This window comes from Neofelis nebulosa, chromosome 12 (assembly GCF_028018385.1).
Source record: "Neofelis nebulosa isolate mNeoNeb1 chromosome 12, mNeoNeb1.pri, whole genome shotgun sequence".
Taxonomy (NCBI): Eukaryota; Metazoa; Chordata; class Mammalia; order Carnivora; family Felidae; genus Neofelis; species Neofelis nebulosa.
This window is the reverse complement of record NC_080793.1, coordinates 33,605,896-33,625,892: the sequence shown is the minus strand read 5'-3', so window position 1 is coordinate 33,625,892 and position 19,997 is coordinate 33,605,896. Positions and strand designations below refer to the sequence as shown.

Sequence of the window (19,997 nt, the reverse complement as noted above, 5' to 3'; positions counted from 1 at the left end):
ATGCCACTCAGTGGGTGGTACCTTGAGAGCAGGTTTTGGTGGGGTGGGGGTGCCCCTGGTTGAAAGCCCTGGTTGAGTGAGAGTGAGGAGAGGGAGAGACATTAATAACGGACAAAAAAAAATTCCTTGCCTGAAAACATATTGGGATGATTCCGCGTAAATCTCTGTAATTAGCTTTATAACGTAGCCACCTCCTAGATTTATGTCTCTGGGTCTGTTGACATCGTGTCTTGTTCTGACTTGAGTCCTTGGGGTGTTATGGCTGAAGTGACCTCTAAAGACAGTGCTAGCTGTAATCTTAACACCACTCTTGTGTTTAGGTTGCATTCTACTATTTAGGATGTATTTTTATTTCTATTATTTTATTTGATCAAATGGTAGTCGTATGAGGTAGTTAGAATAAGATTTATCATCTCCATTTTTCAGGTGGGGAAACTGAGGCTCAGTGGGGTGAAGGGATCTTCTCAGGGTTATAGATTTGCGTGTTGGTGGAGCTGGATTGAGAACCCAAGTCTTTCATCAGGGGGTCTTCCCATGCCCTACGTTTTGCTGGCATTTACTAAGTTAAAATATTGAGCGTAACATCTATTTTCAAATGCACGGTCCTCTCCCGCGTTACTCAATCACAGACCCCATCTTTCTCCAAGAGTGATGTGTCACCATCCAGATGTTCAAATTAGAAACGTACGAGTCGTTCTTGACATTTCCCTCCCTCTTGTTCCATAGCCAATCTTCAATTTAAGTCCTGTGGTCTTTAATTCCTAAATATGCTTTCAACACACCCACTTCTCTGCAGAGAAGTGCTGGACTACGGTAGTCCAGGCCTCTGTCTCTCTATTGGAGTTCACCCTTTGTATTGTCATGCTGTACCCCTTCTGTTCATCGATTTCCCTGTGATTTCTTGAGAATTGTGGGTCTGAGCAAAGTTACTCAAGTTTCTGTATTGTAGGATTTCTCAGAGGCTTTGACATGCTTATCATGGTCCCAAGGGACCCAAGGTGGGGCATTGTGTGTTTTGCACTCCCCAAACTCACCAGACCGTGCAGTTCTTCTCTGCCCTCTTCCCCTGTCCATTCTCCACACTGAAACCAAACTGATCTCTGCTAACTACAAGGCTGATCGTGGTGCTCCCCACCCTCGCCCCTCATGCCACACTGGCCTTTCAGCTTCTCTGACATGTGTGGGACACACCACAGGGCCGCACCCACATGCCCTTTGCCAGGCTCCTGCACCCACCCCAACTTGCGACAGCATTGACTGCTGGCACTCACAGCTGCCTCTTCTGGGGAGCTACCTACCTGGGAGGCCACATTCCCCACCCTCCAGAAGCATCTCATAACCAGTGTCTGACTTGGTGGCAGGGTTCACAAAAAGCCACCCACCCCCACTTCAAGGAAGGAATCTCTGCTGTGAAGGTTATGCTTCCGAGCCAGCATGCCAGCAAGGACCAGGACAGAGAGAGACTTCACAGGAGAGCACATTCTCTTGCCAGTCCTTTCCCTTCCCTTTCTGCCTCCCTCACTCCCTGTAGGTGCCCCCTCACGCCCAGGAAGAGCACTCCCTGGATGCTTCCCTGTCTCAGCTTCTGCTTCTCAGGAGTTGTCCCTGAGACTCATGTCCTCAGTCATAACAGGGACATGCAAGGGCATGTCGTCTCTTAGTCCTTTGTCTTATTCTCTCATGAAGCAGGTTTGTCTCCCCCAAGGGGACCATGTCTGTTTCTGTCTACCTCTCCACCCCCCAATACTGGTAGGTGCTCAGGATTTGCCAAATGAATGAAAGTTAGCACCACAAATATCCAGAGTGCAGATGAAAAGTATTTGTACAATATGGCAGCAGCAAGTTGGCATCTAGAATATATGAAAAACTTTTCCCAGTGAGAGGAGACAAACATCATACAAAAATGGACGTGAGCATGCAATTTACATGTACAAATGGAGATGGTTGCTACCTATATGGGAAAGTATGTTAATCAAAAACTAGCAAATTCAACCAGTAATTGAAAGAACACTTTTAGGCTACCGGTTACTCAAGGTTTACTCATAAACTGATCATCATGCTGGTGAGGGAATGAGCCAGGCATGCTCATAAATGGCTGGTGGGAAGCTACGTCGGTACCATCACTAGAATATAGCTCCGGAGGGCAGGAAGTTTGTCTCCCACTCACTGTGGTATCCCCAGTGCCCAGCATCACGCTTGGCATTTAGGCACGCAATGAGTATTTGTTGAACACAGTGGAAGGCCATTTGGCAATATCTATCAAGAACCTTAGGTTTTTCATACCCCTTGGTTTAGTCATTCTACTTCCTAAAGAAACTCTTAGAAAGACAAAGACATTTGCATGAGAACATTTTACACACATTGATTTATAAAATCAAAAGACTGGGAACAACCTGGGTGTCCACAGGCTGGTAACTGGCTCAATTAATTATGGCACTTCCACACTGAGCAATTTCATATATCTGATAAAAATGACATATTTGAAGAATACTCAGTGTATGGGATTATGCTACTTACAAATGAGAAATGAAAAAAACTTCAGATTTTATGACCTCAATTTTTGTTTAAAAAATAACTTGTTAAGGGGCGTCTGGGTGGCTTGGTCGGTTAAGCGTCCGACTTCAGCTCAGGTCATGATCTCAAAGTTCGTGAGTTCGAGCCCCGTGTCGGGCTCTGTGCTGACAGCTTGGAGCCTGTTTCGGATTCTGTGTCTCCCTCTCTCTCTGCCCCTCCCCTGTTCATGCTCTGTCTCTCTCTGTCTCAAAAATAAATAAACGTTAAAAAAAAAAATTTTTTTAAATAACTTGTTAATAGTGGGTTGCAGCGATTGTTATTTCGTTTTTCTTTTTCTTGTCCAAAATTTCAGCAATGAGTACCTATTACTTTCATAGTCCGAAAAAAAAAGCTTTAAAAAAGAAAGCATGGTTAATAACAAAATTGTGGGCAGCCAGGAAAAGTAGGAATCATTTGTAATACTATTTTTTCCATTAATATTTCATAACACATCATTTTATGGTGGGTTAAGGAACACAGCCTCCTGATGGAATTAGCCTGGTTTTATTTAGACAACAATGAGAAGTCAATTTTATGCTGTTGGAGACAGTGAGTGTTGTTTTCATGTTCTTAGTGTATATTTTTCCATGACTTGGAGAATCTTAAAATATTGACTCCACTAAAAAAAAAAACAAAAAACAAAAAAATTCACAACTTGTTTGACTGGAATTGATTTCTCCTGTGGCTCCTGGGGTCTGTAAAAGGCATCAGGATGCGACATAGTGTTGACCTTTATTCTTTGCCTTGGCCAGAGAATTTCCCTATGGCTAGCTCAAGGTTTCCAAGAGGAAGGCAATTAAATGACCTAGCACAATTGTCTGGATTCTCGGTCTTGGGCTTATCTTGATTAGGAGGAAGTGAATATGTAGTTGTTCCAAATTTAGAGCATAGGAAGGAGCCAGATGTTTGAGACTATCACATGGAGAAAGCCTTAACCCATGATGGTTTTTGCCCTACTCACCACTTCTTGGATATCTGATTGTGCCACTTTGACACAGAGCTAAGGAGTTTGGGGTTCTATTTTCTTCTTCCCAGGAAATCTGTGCTGACTTCAGAGTCCATGGCAAGGCTCATGATAAGTACTGAAAGAACCAAGCATGTTTGTTGGCTTGTGTTGAACCTTCCACCATCTCTAAAGTCTAGTCCGGGACCCTCTGCCTAGCAGGCAAGGCTCTTTACAACCTGGATCCTAACTCCCTCTCCTACCATTCATCCCCACTACAGTGACGGAGCAGTATTTCAGAGAGCAAAGTGCAGGAACTAGACACAGCCTTGTCCCCTAGAGTAGCGGAGAGACAGACCCAAAACGGTGGAAGACATTCATCTGGCAGAAGGTGACCTGGGTCTGAAGATCAAATAGGCCTCTTTCCAGCTGTGTGAAGCTTCTGTGTCTTAGTCATCTCTTCTGTTAAAGGGGGATATTAACAATAGGAATAATAATACTACCATATCCATCAGGTTTATTTCACGTATCTAAAGCACTCATTACAACATCTGCCATGTAGTTAGTGCCTAATACATGTTAACTCTTCTTTTATCCATTTACTTGGAAAAAGGTTGCTGAGTGCTGACTAGGTGCTAAGCACCGTGCTAGGTGATGGAGATTCAGAACGGGCTAATGCACAGTCCCTAGCTGACGCCAGGAAACTCATATTTTAGTGATGGACACTCACTGAGGACAGGTCAACATAACACAGCTCAAGGTACCACATTCCGGAAACCCTGGTCTCCTCCCCTTTCCTGAACACACCATGTTCCTCATGCTTTGTGCCTTTTCTCATCTGTTCTCTGTCATAAGAGCTTTACCCCCTCTGCCATTTGAAGACTTTGAAGACACAGCTTAAATGCCATCAACATTGTGAAGCCTTCCTGACCCACAAGCCAGAATCAGGACCTCACCTGTGTCTCCATGGTCCTTTGCATAAACTCTCTGGCTCTTACCTTTCCCTTCTGCCGGTGCTGGCCATATAGGAGCATCTCCCAACAGATTGGGAGCTCCTTAAAGGCAGGTTTATCTTGATCCATTTCCATGTTTCACTGTCCAGCACAGGGCCAGGCACACTGTAGGTGTTCAGAAAGTGTTTGTTGGTTAAATGAATGAATGAATGAATGGGTATCTGGATCATAGGAGAAACTGCTGCATTGACAGAGGAGATGAAGAGGAAAAATGCTTCCTTTCTACTGCTGGATTTTATGAGACTGTCAGATTTGCTCTGCAGATACTTGGGTCCCTCCTATGAATTCCATCTGCAGCTATGAACAAGGATACGTTTATGGAGTCATTAGGAAACTTGGAGAAGGTGTATGTTCTCACAGTGTCTGCCTGAGCATGGCTTTCAAATTGCTGTGTTGTCTGGAGCATTCTGAAAGAGGTAATACCCTTGTCTTGATGCTGGGACGGTGCTTTTCCATTTGCTTTTCACTGTGTGGGAGACCATTTAATTGCAACTGGAGTTACTAAGGCTGATGTTGCAACAGAAGTAATTGGATATACAACCACATATGCTTTGGGAACTGGGACACAGAAATTTAACTTAATTCTAGTTTCCTCACTTATTTGTGGGATAATCTGTAGATGGCTCCTTCTCCTTTCTGGACCTCATCCATTAAATGTGATTGTAGGAGGTGGGAATTAGGGTAGTCAGAGTGATTAACTTCTGAGTTGCTTTCTGGCTCTGATAAGCCCTGTCTGTAACTCACACGGTATCAGATGGACAAAAGGCCCACTGACAACAGAGTTGCGGGAAAGTGGTGTGGACAGGAGTTCTGGGAGAGGATCCCAATCCTCGTGAGTTCAAGGCCATGGTCTTGGAACCAAAAGCTCAGAAATGCTCTGAAACCACAGATGGCCAAATCCACCCACTGGAAGTCCAGACATACTTACTTAAATTTGTAAACTAAAAGCAGAGTTTTTTTTGTGTTGTTTGGAGGATGCGTGGCTAAATCTAACCTGGTCGTGGGTTTATGGATTGGCTGTGTGGGACCTGCATCATAAAGTAAGGAGGCATGTCCCCTGCTAGCCCACCCTGGCCATCAAGCCATAGAGATCCTTTCTGTGAGCCTTGCCCAGGCACCAAGTCTTAATGATACCCTAAGGGAATTCTTTTAACTCACTATGTTATAGAGGCATCAGGATCAGTTGAAAAGAACTGAATCCATGCTTGGTAGTGAATTGTAGCATACGCCTTTCTTTTTCTTTTTTTAAATTGAGATATGATTCACATACCATAAAATGTGCCTTTTTAAAGTGTACAATTCATAGTTTTTAGTATATTCACAAAGTTATGCAACTATCACTGTCTAATTCCAGAACATTTTCATCATCCCCAAAAGACATACTACATACATGAGTATCACATCCCATCTGCCTCTCCCCTTAGGTCCCTTTCTGTCTCTATGGATTTGCTTATTCTGGACTTTTCATTAAAAAAGAATCCCATGACATGTGGCGTGTCAGGTCTGATTTTCATTTGGAATACTGTTTTCAAGTTTCACCCATGTTGACCATATACTTTCTGAAAGATTAAAAATTATATATGTGTAACACCTTTCCACTAGCATATGGATAAAACCATAGTGTCCATTTGGTGTGACCTACCAGCACTTCTTCATGGACCTGATGAAGAATTAGGCTAGTTAGCTAGGCCTGTTCCAGAGCCTTCTTACTTAATTATTCCAGTTCAATTTTGGCCTTTTACAAGAATCGTACAGACCTTTAACATTAAGAATCAGGGCGCCTGGCTGACTCAGTTCGTGGAAGATACGATGCTTGATCTTGGGGTTGTGAGTTCAAGCCCCATGTTGGGTGTGGAGATTACTTAAAAATTAAATCTTAGGGGCGCCTGGGTGGCGCAGTCGGTTAAGCGTCCCACTTCAGCCAGGTCACGATCTCGCGGTCCGTGAGTTCGAGCCCCGCGTCAGGCTCTGGGCTGATGGCTCGGAGCCTGGAGCCTGTTTCCGATTCTGTGTCTCCCTCTCTCTCTGCCCCTCCCCCGTTCATGCTCTGTCTCTCTCTGTCCCAAAAATAAATAAAAAATGTTAAAAAAAAAAAATTAAATCTTAAAAAAAAGAGAAAATTAAGAATCATGTTGATTGACATTTTCAGTTTTTGTTCCATCTTTGCTGGCAGATTTAAAAGTCATTTTCTGGGGCTCCTGGGTGGCTCAGTCAGTTGAGCTTCCGACTTTGGCTCAGGTCATGATCTTGCAGTTCGTGAGTTTGAGCCCCACGTCGGGGCTTTGTGCTGACAGCTCAGAGCCTGGAGCTGCTTCGGATTCTGTGTCTCCCTCTCTCTCTACCCCTCCCCCGTCATGCTCTGTCTCTCTCTGTCTCTCTGTCTCAAAAATAAATAAACATTAAAAAATTTTTTTAAATAAAAAAAAATAAAAGTCATTTTCCAACCTAAGATTATCTAAAGACATACACAGATTTTCCTGTCGTATTTTCATTGTTTCATTTTTACATTTATAGCTTTAATTCCTTTGGAATTTGTAAATGGTGTGAGGTAGGCATCTAATTTTATTTTTTTCCATGTAGTTAGCAAATTGTACCCCAATACATCTCTTTCTCATTGATTTGGAAACAATTGTCTTAGCATCTACTATTTTCTATATATCGTCAGGACTATTTCTGACCTTTCTTTTCTGCATTGATCTCTCTTTTCAGCTGTTAGCACACTGTTGAATTTCTTGCCCTTTTACGATACAATTTAGTATTTGTTAGGATAAATTTATACTATCCCTCATTTAAAAAATGTGTAGTCATTATCATACGTTTATTATTTTTGTTTAGCTTTGTTAAGGTAATATAGTTATTTCATGTGATGTGCATTGCTATATTATTTAAAAATTTATGTTCTGCCTTAGAAACAATAGAAACAAGTAGCTGTGTGACACATTATAGATAAAGTAAACAAAGCATATGTGAGCTGGAAAAACCAAGGGAGCGCTAAATATTCATGAGGTCTGAGACATCAGATATGCAGCCAGTTATAGCGGAGCTGCAGCAGGAGAGCCCCGTCCGTGCAGACTGAGCAGAGAACCAGAAAGGCCTGGGTCTCTGGACTCATGGGATGGCTGCTATGCCAGGCTGGTCTGCTCCCTGCAATTTAGGCAAGAGAAGAAGACACTTCTATTTTGTTCGAGCCGTGATTACGTGAAACTGAACATCACCCTCACTAATAGCACCCCTAATTTCAGTTTTGTATTTGGTTGTCTGGATTAGGATGTGCAGACCAGCGTTAGTCACACTGATGGGCATGGACATCTTTTTGGTTACTGATGGGAATGGGAATGGCTCTAGCAGTTCACCATTAAGCATCTTGACTTGATTTACATAGAGTACATCCCACTTGACTTGATTTTACGTAGAGTACACTTGTCACTTTAAGAAAATATTCTCTCTCCTGATGGCAATGAGGAGGCAGAGGAGGAGGCAGAGGAGGAAAATGATGATGGAATGTTGAATAGTCTCAAATGATTTGGTCATCTATCAAAATAATCATGTGGTATTTCTGCCCTGCTATAGTAATATGATGAGTTAAGACTAATGAGTTTTTCTGCAGTTGAAGTATATGTGCAGCCTCCATTCTTTTTCTCTGTGTCCTCTCTTCTTATCTATATGTAGAAGCTCCATTGTAGCTCTTGATTCCCTCTTCAACCTTTCTTCCACCATATGCATCTCTTTAACCACTTCCTTTGAGTTCTAGAATTGCTCAGAATTTGTCTTCTGACTTCTGGCTCTTCTAAGTGTGGTCCAGGGACCAACAGTAAGACCATCACCCAGGAGTTTGTTAGAAATGCAGATTCCTGGGTCCCATCCTAGACCTACTGAATCAGAATCTGCACTTTAACAAGATTCCCAGGTGATTCATGTGCCCATTAAAATTTGAGAAGTGCTGTAAAATTCTAGCCAGAGGGAACCCTTTCCAGGTTTTTGGTGGTGATGCAGGACTTTCCCCATTATTATAGGAGCTTGATTATTTTAGTGTAAATTTGGAAGAAGTTCAAGAAAAAGCTTTGGATCGCCATCTGGCACCAGAATCCACAGGCTCTTTGTGACAGGATATGGAGGAGGGCAGTCGGCTACTTTGTGTGAGGCCATGAAATGAAAATGACATTCCATAGGTCATCAAAGTCACCACCAGGCATCATTAGACCAGCAAGAAAGAATCCTTCTGTTGCATTTCTGAAAGGCAGTGTGTATCCCCCAGAGGGCTTTGCCCACACTCCTTTCTTTGACAAATTTATAAATGCCAACTGGTAACCACATGAAAGCCTCTGGTCCTGAGCTGATAGAGGGAATGAAGGGGATCCGGCAGACTGGTTTGGTCTCCGGGCACGCATTTCCCTCTTTTCTTGGTAAGCAGAAGAAACTTCTGAGGTCATTGAGGAAAGAGATGTTTTGCAGGGCCCCAGCCTGAGGGTTGCCTGGGTAGCAGGGTGGTATTCTGAGACGTGAATTATGTGAGTATTAGCACATGGGAAGACAAATTCTTTTAAAGAAAAAATTAATTGAATAATGCACAGTTCTCATCAGTCCTGGCAGAATAGGCAAGAAAAGCCTGGGGAAGGTACCGAAAACTATTGAAACGATTCTAAAAAGAACAAGAATCTTTAGGACAAATTGGCTCATTCTTTATTGCTGTCAAACCCTTTATTCCCTGGAGACAGTTGAAACAATACCAGAGCATAACTCTCATTGTGGAATTGACAAACATCCTACCTCTCTTAATGGTTTCATGGAGTTGTTGTCTCAACAGGAAATTCTGGTCATTGTCACACATTCTTCTTGTTTATTATTAGTAATCATAACTCTTTGCATCACAGTCAGGCTCTAAACCTTACAAGGCTTTTCCACACAAAGTAGGTCATTTGGTCTTTCCTGAGAATCCCCGTGGGACAGCAGGGCCAGTAGGTATTAATGTGTCCATTTCACGGAGGAGGGGACTGAGGGTAAGAGGAATCACAGGACTTCCTCAGGGGCAAACTTGCAGTAAACGGGCGCCACAGGCCTCAGACTCATATTCACTGGCCATGAGAAGTCTCCAAGACACATTTGGCCAAGTGTCTTTTTTTTTCTGATGTTTATTTATTTATTTTGAGAGAGAGAGGGAGGGAATGAGTGCGAGCGTGGGAGGGCAGAGTGAGAGGGAGAGAGAGAATCTCAAGCAGGCTCTGCACTGTTAGTGCAGAGCCCAACTTGGCACTCAGTCTCACGAACCGTGAGATCATGACCTGAGCCAAAATCGAGAGTTGGACACTTAACCGACAGAGCCACCCAGGGTCCCCAAGGCCAAGTGTCTTTAATCATTAAGTCTCCCAGTCCACCCAGCAATTATGCCTGTGCCTATACAGTAACAAGAAGGAGGGTCACCACCCTTGTGTAAAGGTCACTCTCCACAGTTCTATGCTAAAATGCACTGTGTAACTTTAGTGAGGTTACATTCTTCAGCTCAGGTTCACATGGTCAGACATCTTTGATTCCATGTACGGTGTTTGTTTTCATGTCCCTGACTCTGACAGACCATTGTTAAACTTCTGTCAAAGATCTAGTAAGTGAGGTATGGTTCATTATAAATCAATCAACAAAACTGTTTTTAAGTTATTTTCTAAATTTGATTCATTTCACTCGATGGGGAGGGTGATGGCATCTTCTTTCTACCTTTCCATGCTTCTACTCCTCATGCTTCTACACTGAACTTCCCCAATTCCCCCCACGTTCTATTTTTTTCTCCCTCGAGTATGTTCTCTTTGCCTTGAACATCCTTCTTCACTTCTCCACCTTCTTCACTCTTCTTATCCTTAACGGAACTTGGCTTAAAAACAGTTCCTTTGTGAAGACTTTCAGACCCAAAGCTAGAAATAACCACACTCTTAAAAGCACTTTGATTGTATCTCTGCCATACCATGGACCTATCACAGTCTGAAATGTATTTCGTTTACCTCTCTGTATACTGGGAATCAGACTGGGAACTACTCTGGAGCAGGAATGACCTCTTATAACTCTCTGTATTCTCTGAGCTTAGAACCTGACAGCTAACAGGAAATCACTAAATTCCTCCACCTGATGGCTTTAGTGCCTCAGGCATTCTTTTGGACCAGGTATCACTTTAGTGTCTGCAGTTTAGGTGATAGGAAGGTCCTAACGGGGCTTCTCAAACAGAGCAAGAGTATCATGGCTTATCATTTTAAAGCAGGAAGTACACTAAACTTCTCTCATTGATTTGTTTTGGATTCTATTCCGTTATGTCTGCCAGATTAGTGCCATTTTAGGGGAGAGCTCCTTTATCAACATCCTTCATGACTTTGTCCCAAAAACTGGTTTTGCATTTTCTTTGGTACCAGGGCCTTTTTTTCCAGCTCCTTCACTTTAGGGAATTAATGGTCAATGTTCTCAACCTTGGCTGTTTGTTGTAATCACTAAAGGAACTTAAAAAAAATGGTAATGTGAGGGGCCCTTGGGTAGCTGTCAGTCAAGTGTCTGACTTCAGCTCAGGTCATGATCTCATGGTTTGTGAGTTTGAAACCCTGTGTCGGGCTCTGTCCCAACAGCTCAGAGCCTGGAGCCTGCATTGGATTCTGTGTCTCCCTCTCTCTCTCTGCCTCTCCCCTGCTCATGCTCGCTCTCTCTCTCTCTCTCTCTCTCTCTCTCTCTCAAAAACAAATAAACATTAAAAAAATACTGGTGTATCAGTTTTCACAAATTCGTGGATCCAAATTCATGGATCCCCCTTAAGTCTTTTGCTGAGTAGTAAGCTGTACATGAACAGAGTTAGACTCTGAGAAACCTGGTGGGAAACAGCTACCGAGGGCTGTGAGGTGGACAGAGATTTTGGTAGTCTCGCAGTGCTGACAGATGCTGGATTTTGGACTAGCTGTATTAGATAGCCCTCACCCAATGCCCTGGACAGTCAGTTGAGACCCCAGGAAGTCTCTGCCTTTCTATCTTTAGAATAAAGCTAACTGTCTGCCAGGAAGAATACAAAACAAAACAGAAAAAGACAAAACAAAAACATGACACTCCTTAAAGGAAGGTAACAATCCCGAGTGTCAACATAGTATCCACAATGTCTGTCAAACAAACAAAAATTACTGGAAACACAAAAAAGCAGGGAAACGTGCACCAAACTCAAAGGAAGAACAGTTAGTAAAAACAGGTCCAGAGATATAAAATGATAGAATTAGTAGATAAAAGCTTTAAATAGCTATTATCAAAATGTTCGTCGATTTAATAGAAGATGAAGAGTTGGACATAATGAGTGGACAAATGGGAGAATCCAAACAGAGAAATGGAAATGACAAAAAAGAACCAAACAGAAACTCTAGAACTAAAAAACCTAATATCTGATATTTTAAAAATTCACTGGATTAGGATAAAGCAGATTGGACACTGCAGAAGGAATGAAGAGCATTGGGAAGGCAAATAACAATGTGGGCATGTTGAAGACTTTTTCTCGATACTTCATTCAGATGACTGAGGTCATCAAGAGTCATAAGTTGTGGTAACTGTACCCTGGATGTGATGTGATGAGAATGGTGCTTTACCTCTGTGGTCTTCCTTTCTAAAATCCTTAACTCCAGCATAATATTGAGGAAAACAACATATAAATCCCCACTGAGGACATCTTAGAAAATAACTAATACTTCTCAAAACTGCCAAGATCATCACAGCCAAGGGGAGCCTAAGAAGACGTGTTGGCTAGATGTAATATGGTTTTGTGGGCAGGATCCTGGAATAGAAGAAAGACATTAGGTAACAGCTAAAGAAATCTCAATAAATAATGGACTTCAGTTAATGTAAAGGTGCCAAAAATGGTTCATTCATTGTCGCAAACATACCATACTAACCTAAGATGTTAATAATAAGTGAAACTGGGTTCAGGATACATCAGAGCTCTCTTTTACTACCTTTGCAATTTTTCTGTAAATCTAAAACTGTTCTAAAATAAAAAGGTTAGGGGTGCCTGGGTGGCGCAGTCGGTTAACCGTCCAACTTCAGCCAGGTCACGATCTCGCGGTCCGTGAGTTCGAGCCCCGCGTCAGGCTCTGGGCTGATGGCTCGGAGCCTGGAGCCTGTTTCCGATTCTGTGTCTCCCTCTCTCTCTGCCCCTCCCCCGTTCATGCTCTGTCTCTCTCTGTCCCAAAAATAAAAAATAAAAAACGTTGAAAAAAAAAATTAAAAAAATAAAAAGGTTACTAAAAAAACTGACATAAGTGATAGCAAGGATGTGGAGCAATTGGAACTTTCTTCCATTGCTGGTAGGAGTGTAAAATGAAACACCTCATACACCAGTCCGGAAGTTTCTTATAAAGTTAAACATACACTGCTGATATAACCCAGGAGTCCCGCTCCTGAGTACTTAACCAAGAGAAAGAAAAACATATGTCCTCACAAAGACTTGTATGTGAATGTTTATAGAGGCTTTATTCAGAATCATCAACCATCACGCTGAATGGAGGAATGAATTGCATAAATCCACACAACGGAATAAAAGTAAGCAATGACAAAGGAATGCACTACTGATACATATAAAACATGGATGAATCTAAAAAGCATTATGCTAAGTAAAAGAAGCCAGACACAGAAGAGTACATAATGTATCATTCTTTCTTTCTATCTATTTATTTATTTTAATGTTTATTTTTGAGAGAGAGACAGAGAATGAGCAGGGGAGGAGCATAGAGAGAGGGAGACCCTAGAATCTGAAGCAGGTTCCAGGCTCCGAGCTGTCAGCACAGAGCACAACATGGAGCTCAAACTCATGAATCGTGAGATCATGACCTGAGCTGAAGTCGGACACTTAACCAACCGAGCCACCCAGACACCCCTGTTTCATTCTATTTATATGCAATTCTGGAACAAGCAAAAACAATCTAAGGCAGGAAAATCAGAACAGTGGTAGCATCTTGAAGTCTGAGGATGGGGATTGATTAGGAAGGAACAGGAGGAAACTTTCTGATGTGATAGAAATGGTCCAAATCTTGATAGAGGCATAAGCTACATGGGTGTATGCATTGTTAAAACACATTAAGATATGTAGTTAAGATCTATACGTTTCAGAGGTATGTAAAGTATATCTCATTTTTTTTTTAAGGTAAAATGCTAATGTCTATGTCCTACTCCCAGAGATTCTGATTTTAATGGTTTTAGATGTAGGGTATTAGGTTTTTAAAAGCTCCCACAGCCAAGGTTAAAAAAAAAACAAAACTACAGTTGTAGGTGATTTGGCTGGTGTGGGGATCCTTCATCGTTGTTTGCCCTGTAGATGCCTCTCTGACTTTGATGTATGGTCCCTGGAAGCTGGATTCATGGAGCAAGGAAATGGCTGTTTGGTGGCCAAGTCTACCTGGGGTTGGCTTATTGGCAAACACCAAGATGCCAAAAGGCCCAAGAAGAAGACAGGAGCAGGATGGACCCTGTCCCGCAAAGACCCACCCATCAAGCTCTTCACTTTCTGCCTCTTCTGAGAATGGCCTGCTTATTCAAGGAGTGGATTGTTATAGTAACAGGAGCACCGGAAGGGGACTCATTATGGGGCAGGGGGACCTCTTATTCCACATACCACTTTGGAAAACTCTCTTGTCAGTCCGCGGGTATCACATAGACCACAAACTCCCACTGGATTCTGCAAGCTGGCCTGGTGTCATCCTGATTTTGTCCTCTTGGTGACTTCGAAAAGGCTGTAAAAGAGAAAGAGCAGGGTATGTCCATGTGTTGAGCACATGCCAGGGCCTGCGCTGGAACTTGGCTGCTTCTTTCCACTTCCAGGTTAGCACTCTTAACTACACAATTTTCCCGATAGCAGTTTTTCTTCTTTTGAAGCTGACAGGCAACCCATTAACATTTTTAGGACAAAAAAACTTTTCTTAAAACTCTATCCAACATTAATAAAACTGCATAATAAAAACTGAAATGATAAATCATGACAGTTATTCCGTGGATGCTCTTGGTCTGATATTTATTTCAGAACAGATGGCCAAGGTTTCCGAGAGGTCTCATTAATTACTGGAAGTTTGGCTAACAGTTTCATCTAGGATGCACCAATAAATGACAGCATAAACTTAGACGCCCCCAGCTGCTAGGAACTTTGCAGGTCATCTAGCCCAACCCCACTACAGTGCCCGAATAGTGACTGCATGGCCTGAGGTCTCTGCTTGCACACCTCCCAAACATGGAGCCTTACAAGACAACCCAGTATATCTACGAGCTGGTCTGACATAATTTTTCCTAGTATGATGCCACACTTGTTTCTCTTAGCCACAAAGAACATCAGATCCCTTTTCCTGTTTGCTGTCCACAAGCTTTTTCTGCCACAAGGTAAACATCTCTAATTGCTCAAAACATGCCTCTTAGGATTTGGGTTTGTTTGCACTCAACCAGCCTACTTTTTCTCTCCGTCATGAGTCCTGGTCCAATTCCATTCAAATCCAACACAATTCATTGGGACCCAATCTACAGCCATACCATCCCCAAAGCTCCCGATCTGGTCTAAACCCATGTTACCAAAGCACCTTCTCAGGGCCAGGCACTAACTAGGCTAAGGGCTGTGGGGAGGAGCAAATCAGGATTGGCTTTGTGAAAGAGAGAAGCCTCATCCCCAAAGGCCCAACAAGGTGGCGTGTGATACGGGGCAGGAGGGAGGACAGTGTCCTATTTTTCCCCCTAATTTCCAGGCTCTCATCCTGCATTACAGCACACTGGCTAAAATATATGGCTGTGCAAGCTCAGGAGGGAATAGTTAGAAGAGGCGGCTTATCAAATTTTTGATGAACGTATGCCAGTTGGCTAGGTCTTTACAGTCTAAACTCCTGGGAGGGACAGTCTGATTGGCCCAGCTTAGGTTGGAACTCCATCAGCTGCCTGCAGAAGGGACCATATCACCTCGTATAAAAGACCACGTTTTCTGGACTAGGAACAAGGAAAGTTCTGTGAGACATGAGTGTGGTTGGGGAGGAAATGATAGGCATCTTAGAGATGTATTATGGATATAATTACCATGATATACAACGTTCATAGGTATGTATAAGCAAGCAATATATAATATCCATAAGCATCAATCCTGAAAGATGGGTGTTTTCTCCATTTCATAGCTGGGGGAATGGATTCTGAGAAGTGAAGTGAATTTCCCAAAGTTGCTACGTGTTGATGGCGAAGTCATGGTTTGTATTTAGGGCTGCCATGTTGCTTCTTGGCATTTCCTCAACAATTCTTCCTGGAACTCATTTAGTCATTCACTTATCTATTCATTTATTCATTCAGCTAGAATTTCTCCTGCAGTGACCATGGGTCTGGCATTATGTGAGGGCCTGGGAAACAGCAATTAGCCACGTAGACACACCCAGAGGGACAGCCATCAAGAGCACGAGAGACGGTTCCTGCCCCCTCACCCATACAGTTTTGCTAGAGAAATGACACATATGGACACCACAAGTTCAGGCATAGTTGTGTGAAATGATTCCTAGAGTGACCAATATGGTAAGGGCTACAGGATGTCAGAACAGACAGATCTCTGAGCACTGGAGTAGCTGAGGAAGCTTTCTGGAGGCAGAGCTCTGATGAGCTTCCAAGGATAGAGAAAGGAGAAAGAAAGAAGACACCACAGAGGGCCGGGAGTTGTGCAGATTCAACTTCTGGGGTATTGTTCATTGACACCTGCTTCTCTCAGTCCCATCTGGGTGTTCCCCTGGTATGGCTCCCTGGCACCCCACCCACGGACACAGCCTAAGCCTCCCCAGCAGATATGTCCCCGCCGTGTCTTATTTTCCACCAATCCACTGTAAATTTAATTGAAATAACACTTCAAACATATAAAAAAGTACAGCAAATAATGCAAGAAACACCAAGATACCCACTATTTTGATTCAACAGGTAACATTTCACCATATTTGTTTTACTTCTCTCTTTTACAGAAATAGAATATTAAAATCTCAGCAAAATTCCTACCCTATCCCTTAACACTCCCTCACAGAGTTAGTGTTATCCTAAGTTGATGGGATTTATTCCCATATATGTTTTTCTACCTTTTTTACTGAGGATCCACAAACCATATGGTATTGGGTTCATGTTCTTTTGCGAGTTGCCTTATTTCTTCCACTGCTCCTTATAGTTTCAGATTTGTCCTTGCTGCATGGAGATCTAATTCATTCATTTAACCACGGTGTGGTATTCTGTTGTATGAATGAACTGTAGTTTACTGAGCTGCTCCCCTACAGCCTGGTTAGGTCATTTCTGCTTTTTCACTATTACAAATGGCTCTGTGGTGAATATCCTCACACATGTCTCCCAAGAAACAGAGCTGCTGGGTCAAGAGTAAACAGATCTTCAACTTGACTGGTATTGCAAATAGTTCTTTGAATGGTGGGGCAGGTTATAAGCGCACCTCCTAGTGTATCTGAATATGGGAGTTCCAGTGGCTCCACATCCTGACAGACGGCTGCTATTGTTAATATATGTATTTTTAAATCGGGTCCCCCTTTGCCCATGGCAAACAGATGGATCTTTTTAAAGTACACTCCTGACCATGTCCCTTTTCTATTTAAAATCTTTCCAATGGGCCCACTGCTCTTGGTATAATACTCAGAGTCTTGCTCTGCCTGAGTCAGTCCATGCCCACCTCTCCAGGCTCACCTCTTTATCCTCTCCTCCTCCAATATGCATGCACATGTACACACATGCACACACAGGCATGCATACACCCCCCATATACACATACATGCCCACATGCATACATATGCTCTGTGGTCCAGCCAAATCAAATCACGTTCATGTCCCCTAACCTGCTCATCCTCTCTTGTCTTTGGGCCTTGGTGAAGCTGTTCGCTCTGTCTGGAATACTTGTCCTCTCCTTCAAAAAACTGATTGCTCCCAGCCCTCAGCTCCCAGCTTGATGTCTTCTCCTCTGGGAACCCTCCACAGGCACCCCAAGCCTGAATTAGATGCCTTTCCTCCCTTTGCCTAAGCACCCTCGACTTCTGACATCATGGTTCTCAGGACATGGTCTTGTAATCACCTGTTTATTGTCTCCCTGCCCCACTAGACTGTGGACACCTTGCTAGAAGGGCCTGTATTCTCTGTGTCCAGGCTGTCTACTGAGTGAATGTGTTAGATAATCCGCAGGCAGGAGACAGGTCAGGATGGAGCAGAGGCCGCAAGATGGAAACAGTTGGAATCAGACTAGAGAGAATGTGCTATCCCATAGTCTCTATAGCGCCAGCTTCCATTAGGGAAACTGAGGTTCAGCTGGGTGGCTCATCCTATCTGGAGTCCTGCATTTGGTAAGTGGCAGGGCCGGATTTGATTCTGTCTCTGGACTCTGTGTCCGGGCTTTCTCTGCTGCACTTCAGCTGCAATGGGTGGAAAGGAGCCAGCAGAGAGGGAGAGAGGGGCTGCCAGGGAGGGGAGGCTGTGCAGGAGAGGGAGGTCCTGGGATCTAGGACACAGGTGGAGGGCTGACCCCAGCAGACATGACCCCAGATCCTCTGAGCCAGTGAGGAAGGAAGAACATTCGGCCAAGTTTCTAGAACAGACACTTGTTCAGGCTGCCCTGGGAGACTGGTAGGCCAGCCCTCCTCTGGGGAGGAGAAGACCTGTGGAAAGAAGTTCAGCATCTCCCTCAGCACGCAGCCCACCCGAGTGGCTTCTTCCTGCTGCACCAGGAGAATGATTTTTCAAGACTCCCCTCTGGTAGGAGGGAGACCAGAGCCAAGGACAGCTGGAAAGAAATATGGACCCAGTGCAAACAGGTGGGAGTGAGAGCCCCAGTGGTGGAGAGCAGCATGCAGGTCAGGCTCATAGGCCCCAGGTCCTTGGGCATCTAGAGGAGCCCTGTGGACCATCTCATGTATGGCAGGGCAAGCGGACATCAGTAAAATGGGGACAATAATACCTATACCTCATATGATGGCATGGATTAAGTAAAATGAAATATGTAGAGGGCTTAGAATAATGCTTGGCACGTAATATGAGTCAATGAACTATTGTTATTTTCTCACAGTCCTGTTGGGAGTGAACAGGACGACATGGCAAACAGACTCTGCAGAACTGTGTAAGTGTTGGTGAGCAGCCTTCTCTTGTTAGGTACTCAGTAAGCAGCGTGGATGGTGATGAGAAATCCAGCAGACAGAGAGGAGGGGTGTGGAATTCGGTGACCAGTCACCCTCCTCTGTTCCCTGAGTTTCCTCATGGGACATTTGCATCAGAGACCACAGGGGTCAGTTTGGGAAAGATGCTTAGAGATCTGCACAGTCCAGTTCTCCAGATACACACAAGGGGACACCGAGGCCTGCAGGGTGGAAGTGACTTGTCTGGGGCCACACACAAGGCATCAGGGGTGAGCTTCCCAGACTCAGATCCAACGCTTCTCCTTCTGTCCCCTCAGTTCAGCCCAAGCATAGGACAGGACTCTTACAGTAGGTTCAGTGGTTGGTGTTTCTTCCTGCGGGTGTCCCCTCCCCCACCAGAGTCAGTGGGACTCCCACCATCTCTGAGAGGCTCTGCCTCTGAGAGCTCCCTGCTTTGAATGCTCTCTTCCTGTTTTCCCATGGCCAGCGGTTGAAAAGTAATTGAAAGCCACTTCCAGCTCCGGTTTCCCCTCCAGAGCCAGGCCCCCCCTGGGCCTCCCTTGGAGAGGTCGGGAGCAGGTCAGCAGCATGTACGCACCTGCTACCTTCACCAAGGTTTCTTGAGCATTGGGCAAGCATGAGCGTCTCCTTCCCCTCAAACAAGCTCCCTCCTTCCTCCTTCCTTCTCTCCCTGCTTCCCTTCTCCTGCTTTTTTTCTAAATGACACCCCCAACCTCCCAAAATTGCCATTGGACTCACCCATCCATCTGTCAGAAGCTTATTCTGAGGGACCTTGGGTATGTATCCTTGCCATTCAGGTGGGATTTCTCTGCTGCAAAGCAGTTGCAGGAGAATGCAGATGCAAAATGCCAAGCCCGCTAAGAATTCATTTATGAGGCACATGTTGACCAGCAAACCCAGCAATTATAGGCATGCCAACAGAGCAAAATTAAGATTCAGGGTTTTTCTTGTAGCTCCTTCCATTTCTTGGAAAGCTGTTGGATCAGCCCATGGGAAGGTCTTGCTGCCATGATAAACTCTCCCATGGGCAGAGGGGTTTCCGATTCATGAAGTTGGCTCACACACATTATTTCATCTGAACTGTGCAACTGCCCTGGATGGAATTATTTTGTCTGCTTTTCTGATGAGGAAACTGAGGTTCAGAGTGGTCAGAGTCACTTCTAAAGATCAAGAGATGGAAGGCTTCAATCAAGGGTTTCTGATTCCACACCCAGGTCTCCCTTACTAACTGTTGTACTAAAGAAAATCCAGAGTTTTAAACTCAGGACAAGCTTCTGCCTTGAATTTGTAGTTGAGAGGTAAAATTAAGTGAATCAGGAGTAGACGGCCACAATGGGACAGATTATGGTAAAGACAGAAGTG

General features: G+C 43.9%; 1 long non-coding RNA gene across 1 annotated transcript in view; it reads left to right on the top strand.

Annotated features, from left to right (window-relative positions):
- The window catches only part of LOC131491620 (uncharacterized), a 36,763-nt gene that overhangs the window by 898 nt on the left and 15,868 nt on the right, over positions 1–19,997 (top strand). Inside the window, exon 3 of the long non-coding RNA XR_009251552.1 lies at positions 18,548–18,598. This is a non-coding gene — a long non-coding RNA (uncharacterized LOC131491620). The remainder of the gene's footprint in view (positions 1–18,547; positions 18,599–19,997) is intronic.